Here is a 10,439-nt window from a genome sequence, read left to right as displayed (position 1 = left end):
TAAATTTTTCAAAAAATTGACATGGGACGCAAAAGATATGCTTGTCGGAGTAAAAAACACAACTTCAAACTTTGACTAAAAAAATGAGCAATAAAAAAGCATCAAGACCTAAAAATACCTACATCAATGTCTTTGTCTCAAAACTAGCTTTCCTACACTTCTTTTGGATTGAAAAAATACCTCTATATGCTCAAGTTATAACCAAAAAACCACAAGTAGGTCCAAAATGACCCTAGGAGATGTGCAAGAGGCTTGGTGATGTAGTGCTGACACCATGCTGATGTTAGCATTTCACTGGGAAAAATTTGACAGTTTGCAAACTATCACAGCAAAAAAGGATGCCATGTGGCACACCATGTGGCAAAAAGGCTAATGTGGCAGGGTCCATGTGGCACCCCTGCCATGTGTCACGCATAGGTTGTGGGTGACAAGGCACTAATGCAATAGAAAAACACTGACAAAGTAGGGTGGTGGTAGGTTGAGCAGAGTGTAGAGGTAGAGGTGGCCACAGTGGAGGCTCTACCGGTAGAGTGGCGCAGGAGGATGGCACCGGGGTGGTCCGCAAGTAGTGGTCGGGCTGCAGCGACAACCGGCGAGCTACGCAATGATAGCTGCTGGGTGGCGTGGTAGTGGCCACCTGGCAGCCTTGTTGAGAATATATATATTTTTAAAAATCATCGAGATCATTCGTACGACCGTACGGAAGGGCCAGTGGGAATTTTTTTTTGCCTCCCAGAGCTCTGTCTCCAAAATTGACAAGTTTTATATGAATCCTAATTGCAAACATCCTTCCAGATCCAATGGTGATGTCGGTTTGGTCCCAATGTGCTCCAAAAATTCACTAATCCCCTAATTTGAAGAAAAAATGCAGAAACAAACTAGGGTTTGTGACTTCAAATCACGGCTTCAAAAATCCTTCAACAAAGCTACAATAGAAAGGCTCTGATACCATGTTGGAGTTGATGAAAGCCAACTTCGAAGACGCCCAAGATGACCTACATGCAAAAACCTATCAAAGAGAAGCCAAGGAGAGGAAGAGCATGGAGCAAGGGAAAAACCCTAAATGGACATGAAAGACCACAAGATATTGAAACACAAGAGAAAACGTATTTACAATATACAATAAGTGATGTGATGAAAATACAATGAGGGAGCCCAAATATAAAGAGCTCCAGGAATCTTTTAGAACAAGCTAGAAGATGGTAGGAGATAAGTGTGACAACTAAACATACATCCACATGAGGTGGAAAGTCCTCAAACAATGTGAGAGGATAAGTATGACTTAGGAGAGAACAAACTCTCATATTGTCAACAACTTATAACTAACTCCTAGACTACAACTAATAAATAAAATGCATTTACCTAAGTAAGCTTAAGTAAATAGAATAAATAATTAATAATTAATAATTAATTATTTACTCTAACAATGTCTATGTTTGGAGAGATCAAGTTCTTTATTGGTTTGCAAGTATATCAAATAAATTATGGTATACAAATCACTCGGTCTAAGTATGTGAAGGAAATATTGAAAACTTTTGGATTGGAAGATTCCAAACTAGTTAGCACACCTATCGTGATAGGACACAAGTTTTCAAAGAACAATGATTTAGTTGATGTGAATCAAACATTGTACATGTCTATGATTGAAAAATTGCAATATGTAGTGCATAGTAGATTTGACATTGCATTATCTATTGGGATTGTTGCAAGATTCTCTGCAAATCCTAAGGAGAATGATTTGATGGCTATTAAGAGAATCATGAGATATCTATAAGGAACAAAAAAAATGGTCTACTCTATAGGAAAAATGAAAATTAGAGTTGAGAGCCTACACAGTTGTTGATTGGACTAGAAACATTGATGACATAAAGAGTACAAGCGGTGGAGTATTTTTCTTAGGAAAGAGATTGGTCACCTAGTCCAACAAGAAATAAAATTTCATATATCATTCTATTGCTAAAGCGGAATATGTGGTTGTTGTAGTAAATTGTAAAAATGTGTTATGGTTCAAATAGCTACACAAAGCTATGAAGGAGGAAATCACTAAACCTATGGTACTTTATTGTGATAATACAACTACAATAAATATATCAAAGAACCTTGTGATGCACACAAAAAGACTAAGCACATTGCAATTAAGTATCATTACTTAAGAGAGTTAGTTAAATACAGTCCCATGAAAGGTAACAAATGGGTAAATTGATTAGCCATATTTCCTAAGGTGAAAAAGTAATTTTTCTAACTCATTTAATAATCATGCAATCAAAGGATATGTAAAGGGTTGTCCATGCTTTATTATTCTATCCCTAGGTTTTAATCTTCCAAATCCACATAACTATGGTTACACAATTTTTACTATAAGATTCGTATTCAGCAGGTCCCATTTGTTATAAAATCAAAGGAACCACGAAGGTTGTTGATCTTTGGTAGATTAAAATTAGTCACTTTGTCACCAATAAAAATTGCAAGTACTTTAACCATAGAGACAAGGTAAAAAGTGGACATGTGGCATGGTGGACCCTATTTCCATGGTTCTGGAAGAATGAATCATGCATCTTCAAGGCCATTGATCTTCCTAGGATTGATGGTGCTTGCTATGTCATCACACAAAGCTGCAAGGTATTTATCCAAAGTGATATAACAAGCACTTGCCAAGTGAGTATGCAAAGGAAAACTTTAGAATGTGGGCCACAATATGACCAAAGTAATGTTAGGATAGGTTGGAATACATACACATTCCTACTGGCCAATTTTTTTGAGAAGGATAGAGGATATTCAATGACATTTTCTACCATAGATCTCTAGCAGATCTACGGTGATTGCTTTTTCACCAAGAGAAGTTCCAAGATCCTTATCTATGGGGATAAGGTGAAGAAATAACACATGTCTAGGTTCTAATGTTATGGTTATAGTTTTTTTGTAAGATCATGAATGCCAAAATGAAGAGGCTCAATGGCATGACAAAGAAGTGTCATAAGATTATAAGAGGTAGGGCAAGGTTGGCCAACAAACATTAAGAGAAAAAAAGTGCATGTGTTATTTTGAAGTCCCGATACTACAATAGGTAGTATGCCATGAGATCTTAGGCACCATTCGCATGGGTTATGATCTTATGATACATGGTTTATCATAAGATTGTGAAGGATAAACATCAAGTTGTCAATGTTATGCTAGTGAAGAAAAGAGGTGGTTGTAACATCATAAATGGCCAAAAGAGGCATGTTTTGATGCTATGATACATGGTTGTAGTATGATCATTAAGCTATTTGCATGGGCTCATGACACTAGGATATCAAGATAATTTCTAGTGATCATAGGATCATAAAGCCAAGATTTTCATGGTGAGGGTTCCTTCTCTCACTATGTCCTAAGGTTGTAATATTGAGTGATTAGGGGTCAAAGTTAACATTGAATTTTCAATTACATGTATGGCCTTGATAGATTAGCCAAAGGTGGCACACTTGACCTATCATGTTGTAGTACATGGATATGTCCTGGCACTTAGTTAAGTTTTTCCCCAATGTGGTAGACTATTAATGCAGAATGAAGTGGTGTGGGGTGGCATCGATCAAGCAGATAGGTTGGTGATCCAAATGAATCACTTTAATGAATGTCTAATTTGAATTTGAGTATGGGGATGGTGAAAATTGGATTAGATCTCTTCTATGGGACAATCACCAAGAAATATATGATCTTTTCTTAAATATAGTTGTAACTATTAATGCTATGTTAGTGAAGGTGGTTGTGGATTTTAATATTTGAATGCCACAAGAAGAAAAAAGGCAGTTAAGGTACTCCTGTAGCATGCAACACCTAGCTTTCTCATGATTTTCCTCCTAGTGTTACCCATGATAGGAGCTGTAAAAAACTTAATGGTAAATGTAATTCTCTGAGATATCTATACTCTTCCATTGATTTTCCAATGGGTACCCTTCCCATCTAAAGCTTGTTGCAATCCTGGTCTATTTAAGAATTCCCAAGATGCGGAGAAAGGGTTGGAAATTTTGAAGTCTTATGCAAGATAACATTGTTGAGATCTCTTAGGAGTCCTTCATACCTTTCTTGGCACATCACTTTAATTTTATAGTTAGTTTGAATGAATGTTGTCAATGACCTTCAAATTTTGAATGAAGGAACAATCTTTGAACCCTTATTATGTCTGCTTATGGTTCAATTTCTATTTGGATAGAATTTCTTGAGATTTTCTCTTTGAATCCCTGTATTTTCTCTTAGTTTTAACTAAAAGTTGAAATTTTATTATTCATGTAGGATACAAGTATAGATACTCTATTCCCATTCAAGTCGTGAAATTGTGAATGTTAGCATTCCCTTTAACATCTTATTTGAATTGCATCCTTCTAGTGAAATATTTATATGTGAATGATTCTTTACAATATTGAGTTCTTGTCAGCTGCCTAGAAGTGTTTCATCAATTTAGACCAGCAATATCTTCATCCTATCATTTGGTGTATTACCCCTCTTACTATTTTAGTATTTACATTCCAAGCAATCCTTCTATCCCTTTTCCCTTCAAGTTTATTTTATTGTTCAAAGAAGTATATCAGTGAAACATCAAGAGGAGCTAGCCTATAACCTGAAGATTCACTCCTATTTTTTAGGTATTTCCCACTACCTAGGATTGTTTCCATGTTACTCAAAGTTGACTGGGTTAGATTCCAGTCATAGGAACAAATTTTAGAGATAACAATTCTAGAACACTTGGTGGGACAAGGAAAGAATTTCCAATATTTTCTTGATATTTTCTTGTTGTTGATTGATGTGTACAATAGTAAATCAACCTTTGCAAAGGCATAGAATATACACATCTAGTGACTCTAACCATGGTAAGAGATAAGTGCATATGATTTATGAAAAAAGTGTAGACAAGAAGTAGCTCTACAAGTTTTGAATATAGAGAACTATCCCCACCTTGGAGGAAAGATAGAATAGCCAAAAGAATTCAAGATACACTCATTCAAATAGGAAGTGCTTGATCTACCCCTCCAACATCAAGTCTTGTTGTTGTGAGACAAGTCATTGTCCCAAAAAGAAAGATCTTTGAAATACCAATGGCAATACAGTTCACTTTTGTTCCTTTCCACCAAGGTAGTCCATTACTCTTTGCTCAACAAATAAATATTCTCCTAGGTGCCTTGAAAAGCTTACCATACTTCACTAAAGATGACCAAACAATAGCATTTGAGCATATTAGAGATGTTGCTATACTATGTAACATGCATCATGTTATAGAAGAGGATGTTGCCATGAAGTTGCTTGCAACCTCATTCAAAGGGAAAGCTTTGCAATGGTTTTGAAGCCTTATTGTAGACTCTGTCACTTCTTGGGATGCATTAGGAGATGTCCTAACTAAACAATTTGAAGACAAGTTAGACATTTTTTTCTAGTTGAGCAACTCACAACCATCAAAAGGGATCCTCATGAGCAAATGATAAACTTTAATTATAGATTTTAGAGAACATGGAGTAGAATACCAGTTTAGGTAAGACCTTTAGAAGGACATGCTTTTCTATATTACTTGAGAAGCTTGAATATTGATATTTATGTCATGATAAAGTCTATTGGAGGTTACTCGTTACCAAAAGGTTATGACATAGCCATAAGAGCTAAAAATAGTCTTATCCAAGTAGGTAAAATTGCTCCTACGCCTCTAATGCCTATATATCCAGACATCCAACCTAGTACTCCCCTAGTTGTACCACCTCTAAATTCAATACCAGCTACTCCATGCCATGAAGTAAAAATTGTAGCTCCCTCATTAGAATTGCAGTAGCTAAGAGATAGCAAAAAAAGGATGGAGAGTCTCATGCAAAGCCTTAGGTGAATATTAAAAAAGGAGGATACTAGGCTAGATAGCCACCCCAACCTCAAAATCAAACTTCAAACCAACCTGCTCATTAATAGTTTGAGTCAATATCAACCTAATAGGAAAAACTATAATCAAAGACCTCTTAGGCCTTATAATCCAAGCCCTCTCCTCCAAATACTACCAAATATATGACCCCTACTCAAAATAACTTAGTAGTAGAATACGAGTGGTCTTACCCTTGTAATCAACATCATAATAAAGCTACATGCTCCAACAAAATGATGAATTAGACCTTGATGGTTCAAAATGCTCTTGGTTTACAACCTACATCTGATGCTAATGTTGAGAGGAAATCAAAGGTTCCTCCTATGGATACTACATTCATGTACTAGCAAATGGAGGAACAATTTGGTGTGAATAGAGATAATATCACAAGTGGGGTTGACACTAGAGTAAAGAAGAGAGCCCCAGAAAGTGATGCAAGGAAAAATAAAGATGTATCAATTGAAGAGCCATCCTCAATTTAAGTAAGGAAAGAGAAACAAAGATGCATCCCTATTGTCACTCAATAACATTCCCAACAATTAGTAAATCCAACTACTTTTATGACCCAAATAAGGGTGCATGCTACTGTACCATTTAACATTGTGGAAAAAATGAAAATAATTAGTATCACCATGTCCATGTGGGATTCTCTATCCATTCTAGGACAATCTAACTTATTAAGGGAAGCTTTCACAATAGTTGTTCCAAGCCAAGTTGTTGATGAGCCTTCAAAGGCTATATTTACAAATCAATGAGCTAATACTCAAGATGACAACTAGAAAAGGAGTCAAACCCAAGGTAAGGATGTTAAGCCTCCACCATTTTATGTTTCACTAATTATAGGAAATAGTTTGGTACATAATTGTATGGTAGACAATGGGGCTACAAGATCTGTCATGCCCAAAAAGATATAAGATTAGCTAGGTTTAAAATATGAACCCTTAGAAAATGGTGTGGTACAATTAGATGGTTCATGTGTCAACACCTTAGGTATCATAAAAAATGCATGCATAACACTCCATGCATGCCCTAATTTTTCTATTCCCCAAGGTATCTTTGTGATAGATTTACCCCTATATTTTGCCCTCTGCTTATCAAGAAAATTCACAGCCAAGATAGGAGGCTATTAATTAGTAGATTGGTCCCATATGCTATTTAGGACCAAGTATGGAATCAAAGTAACAATTAGGTTTGAATTACTTACCAAAGACCACATTGAACCTTACACACCCAGTGTGATCAATGCTAATTGTATTTCACTTGATCAAAGTGAATATCTTGTTGCCCAAGATACAAATACTCAAGTTGATGGTATCACTGACATTTTACTAGATAAGTGGGTGATATAAAACTCCTCAAGAAATGAGACCAAGAATGTTAGCATTGAAAATATTATAGATGTTGGTCTAGGGAATTATATCTTCCAAGAAGCTGGGATAATAACAAACCTTGTCAAGGATACTATTGATCTTGACAAGAAGCATAATGAAGTATGGGAGTTATATTTTGATGGCTCTAAAATTGAGAATGGGTTAGGTGGTGGAGCAATGTTGGTCTCACCCAATAAAGACAAATATTATATAGCTTTTCAATTCAGTTTTACATATACCAATAGTACAACTAAATATGAAGGGCTAATCCAAGGATTAGAATGGGCTAGGATGAGAGGTGTCAAATGCATAAAAGTATTTGGTGATAGTGAGTTAGTTGTCAACCAAGTGAGGGGGTTGCACATGACCAAGAATGATAAGTTAAAGGGCTATAAATAGAGAGTTTAGGATTTAATTGAGGACTTTGATGCTTTTAACATAGTTGTTATCCCTAGAAAATTGAATCATCATGTTGATAGGTTAGCTGCTATAGGGGCAAAATTTGATATAGTTGGCAACATTAGTAAAGAAGATGCACAAAAACATATCAAAAGTTGGTCAAGCCCTACATACCTAATAATGACATCAATTGGCAAGTCTTTGATAGTGATGAACAAATATTTAACTTTCTACTTGAGGAAGACCTACACTCAGCATTTAATCAACAGAAGGTGCAAGAGCAATATAGTGATCAAGTTATAAAACTAAGCTCCAATAGATTTCCTAAAGGATTGGTCACCCTAGAGTCCATCTTTAACATTGATGACCAATTCAAGAAGAGTAAGACCAAATTGGTAGTCTAGCAGGATCATTATGAAGATCTTGAAATTGTAGAGGGAAAGAAATTAAATTTTGGTAAAGCAATTCCTATTGAAGAAAGGAAATCTTATGTCCAGCTATTCCAAGAATATAATGATGTTTTCTCTTGGGGATATGCTAATCTTAAAGGATTTGATACACACCTCACCCAACATATAGTTTAGTTGGAACCCAATTCCAAACTAGTAAGGAAAAAGCAAAGGCTTGTTAATCCAAAGCTAAAACCCCTAATGCAAAAGGATATTTTCAAGATTATTGAGAGTAGAATAATATTTCATATCAAATATACCAACTGGGTATTAAATCTAGTCCCTATTAGAAAAAATGGAGAGTTAAGATTATGTGTTGACTTTAGAGACCTTAATAGAGTGTCATTGAAGGACCATCATCCTTTTCCATCTTTGAAATAGATGCTCCAATATGTTTTAGGTTCAAAAAGGTTTTCACTCCTTGATGGATATTTTGGATATAATCAAGTCATAGTTAAAAGGGAAGACCAATTCAAGATTGCATTCACCACCAATTGGGGTACCATGGATTACAAGAGGATGCCTTTTGGCCTATCTAATGCAAGAGAAACTTTCCAAACCATGGAGATGGCTTTCAGTAATTTGATATACAAATTTGTGCTGATCTATTTCAATGATATCAATGTTTTCTCTAAATGTGTTGAGGAACAAATCAAACATTTGAGGCAAATCCTAGAGATGTAGAGAATTTAGCATATCTCTCAATCCAAGGAAGTGTGTATTTTTTGTCCATGAGGGGAAGTTATTGGGATATGTTGTATCCAAACAAGGCATCACCATTGATCCTAAGAGGGTCATAGAAATTGAATTACCTTTGCCACAACATAAGAAGAGATTACAAAGTTGCATTGGGAGAATCAACTTTTTTAGACACTTTATTTCAGATATTGCTAACCTATTGAAGTCATTAACATCAATGCTTAAGAAAAATACTATTTTTAGCCAGTCAAAGGAAGCTAGACATAGTTTTGAAGTAATAAAGGAAGCATTGTATGTTGCTCCTACTTTGGTAAATCCTAACTTTTCAAAAGATTTCATCTCGTATGCATATGGTAGTATGAATACAATTTCTATAATATTGGTTTAGCAAAATGAGCAAGATATAGAACAACCTATTTCTTTCTTTAGTAAAGGCTTAGAAGATTATGAGTAGAGATATAGCTTCATTGAGAAGCATGTGGTTGTAGTGGTAAAAAGCTTTAAAAAGTTTAGACATTTGGTGTCTAATAATAGAATTCATCTTATGGTGGCCCATCCTTGTGTGAAGGAGTTCTTGTTGAGAAAAGTCCTATATGAAAAGAGAGCCAATTGGATAACTAGGGCCATGGAATATGATGTAGACATTCAAGTAACCAAACTCATCAGGAGAAGAGGCTTATGTGAACAATTAGCTAATGAGAAGACCCATATCACTAATGATATAATAGAGATTGTCTATGCTAATTAAGACATTCCCCAACAAGGTCAACAAGAGAGCTAGCTACAAGATATGACACATTTTCTACAAACTAGAGTATGTCTCCATTCACTTAATAGGGCTAAAAGAAGATATTTTAGGTTGCAGTCTATACCTTATATATTAATGAATGATATTTTGTTTAGAAAGGATATAAATGGTGTCCTCCTTAGATGTATTGACAATGATGATACTAGAAAGTTCCTAGAGCAATTTCATGATGTGGGAGGTCACTTTTCTCCAAAAACAATAGCATATAAAGTCATGAGGGTTGGGTATTATTGGCCCAACCTATTTAAGGATGCTCATGCCTAGGCAAGAAACTACAAACAATGTGCATTATTTTTTGGAAAGGAAAGGGTAGCTGCTTTACCCCTACATCCCATTATATTTGAGCACTCATTCATGAAGTGGGGCATAGATTTTGTGGGCCCCATTAATCCAGATTCTAGTGTTGGCCATAAACGGATACCAACAGCCAAAAATTATTTCACATTTTGGATAGAGGTAGTATCTCTGAAAGAGTCCAATGAGACTTCTATTTTGAACTTCTATGATGATCTAATCTACATATTTGGAGTTCCCGACTTCATTATATCTGAAAATGCCTTAGCATTCATGGGAACAAGAATAATTGAATGGGAATTAAAGAATGGAGTATACCTCAATACTTCATCAAACTATTATCCCAAGGAAATAGTTTGGCTGAAAGTGCAAATAATAATTTGTTGAGGATCTTGAAAAGGGCTTTAGAAGGTGCAACAAACTTGATTGGCATTCTAAGTTAAAATAAACTTTGTGGCTTGATAGAATCGCCCCCAAGAGGATTCTGGGTAACACACCCTATGTTCTTGTGTATGGGAAGAAAGATAAACTGCTTATTTCTATAGAGT

At 35.5% G+C, this 10,439-nt stretch overlaps 1 pseudogene; it reads left to right on the top strand.

Annotated features, from left to right (window-relative positions):
• Window positions 1-543: 543 nt before the first annotated feature.
• Window positions 544-10,439, top strand: part of LOC149562430 (uncharacterized) — a 32,584-nt pseudogene continuing 22,688 nt past the window's right edge.

Source organism: Cupressus sempervirens, chromosome 4 (genome assembly GCF_028749045.1).
Source record: "Cupressus sempervirens isolate cs-2001-9-10 chromosome 4, ASM2874904v1, whole genome shotgun sequence".
Taxonomy (NCBI): Eukaryota; Viridiplantae; Streptophyta; class Pinopsida; order Cupressales; family Cupressaceae; genus Cupressus; species Cupressus sempervirens.
The sequence above is the reverse complement of the archived record's forward strand: the minus strand, read 5'-3'. Positions and strand labels throughout refer to the sequence as shown.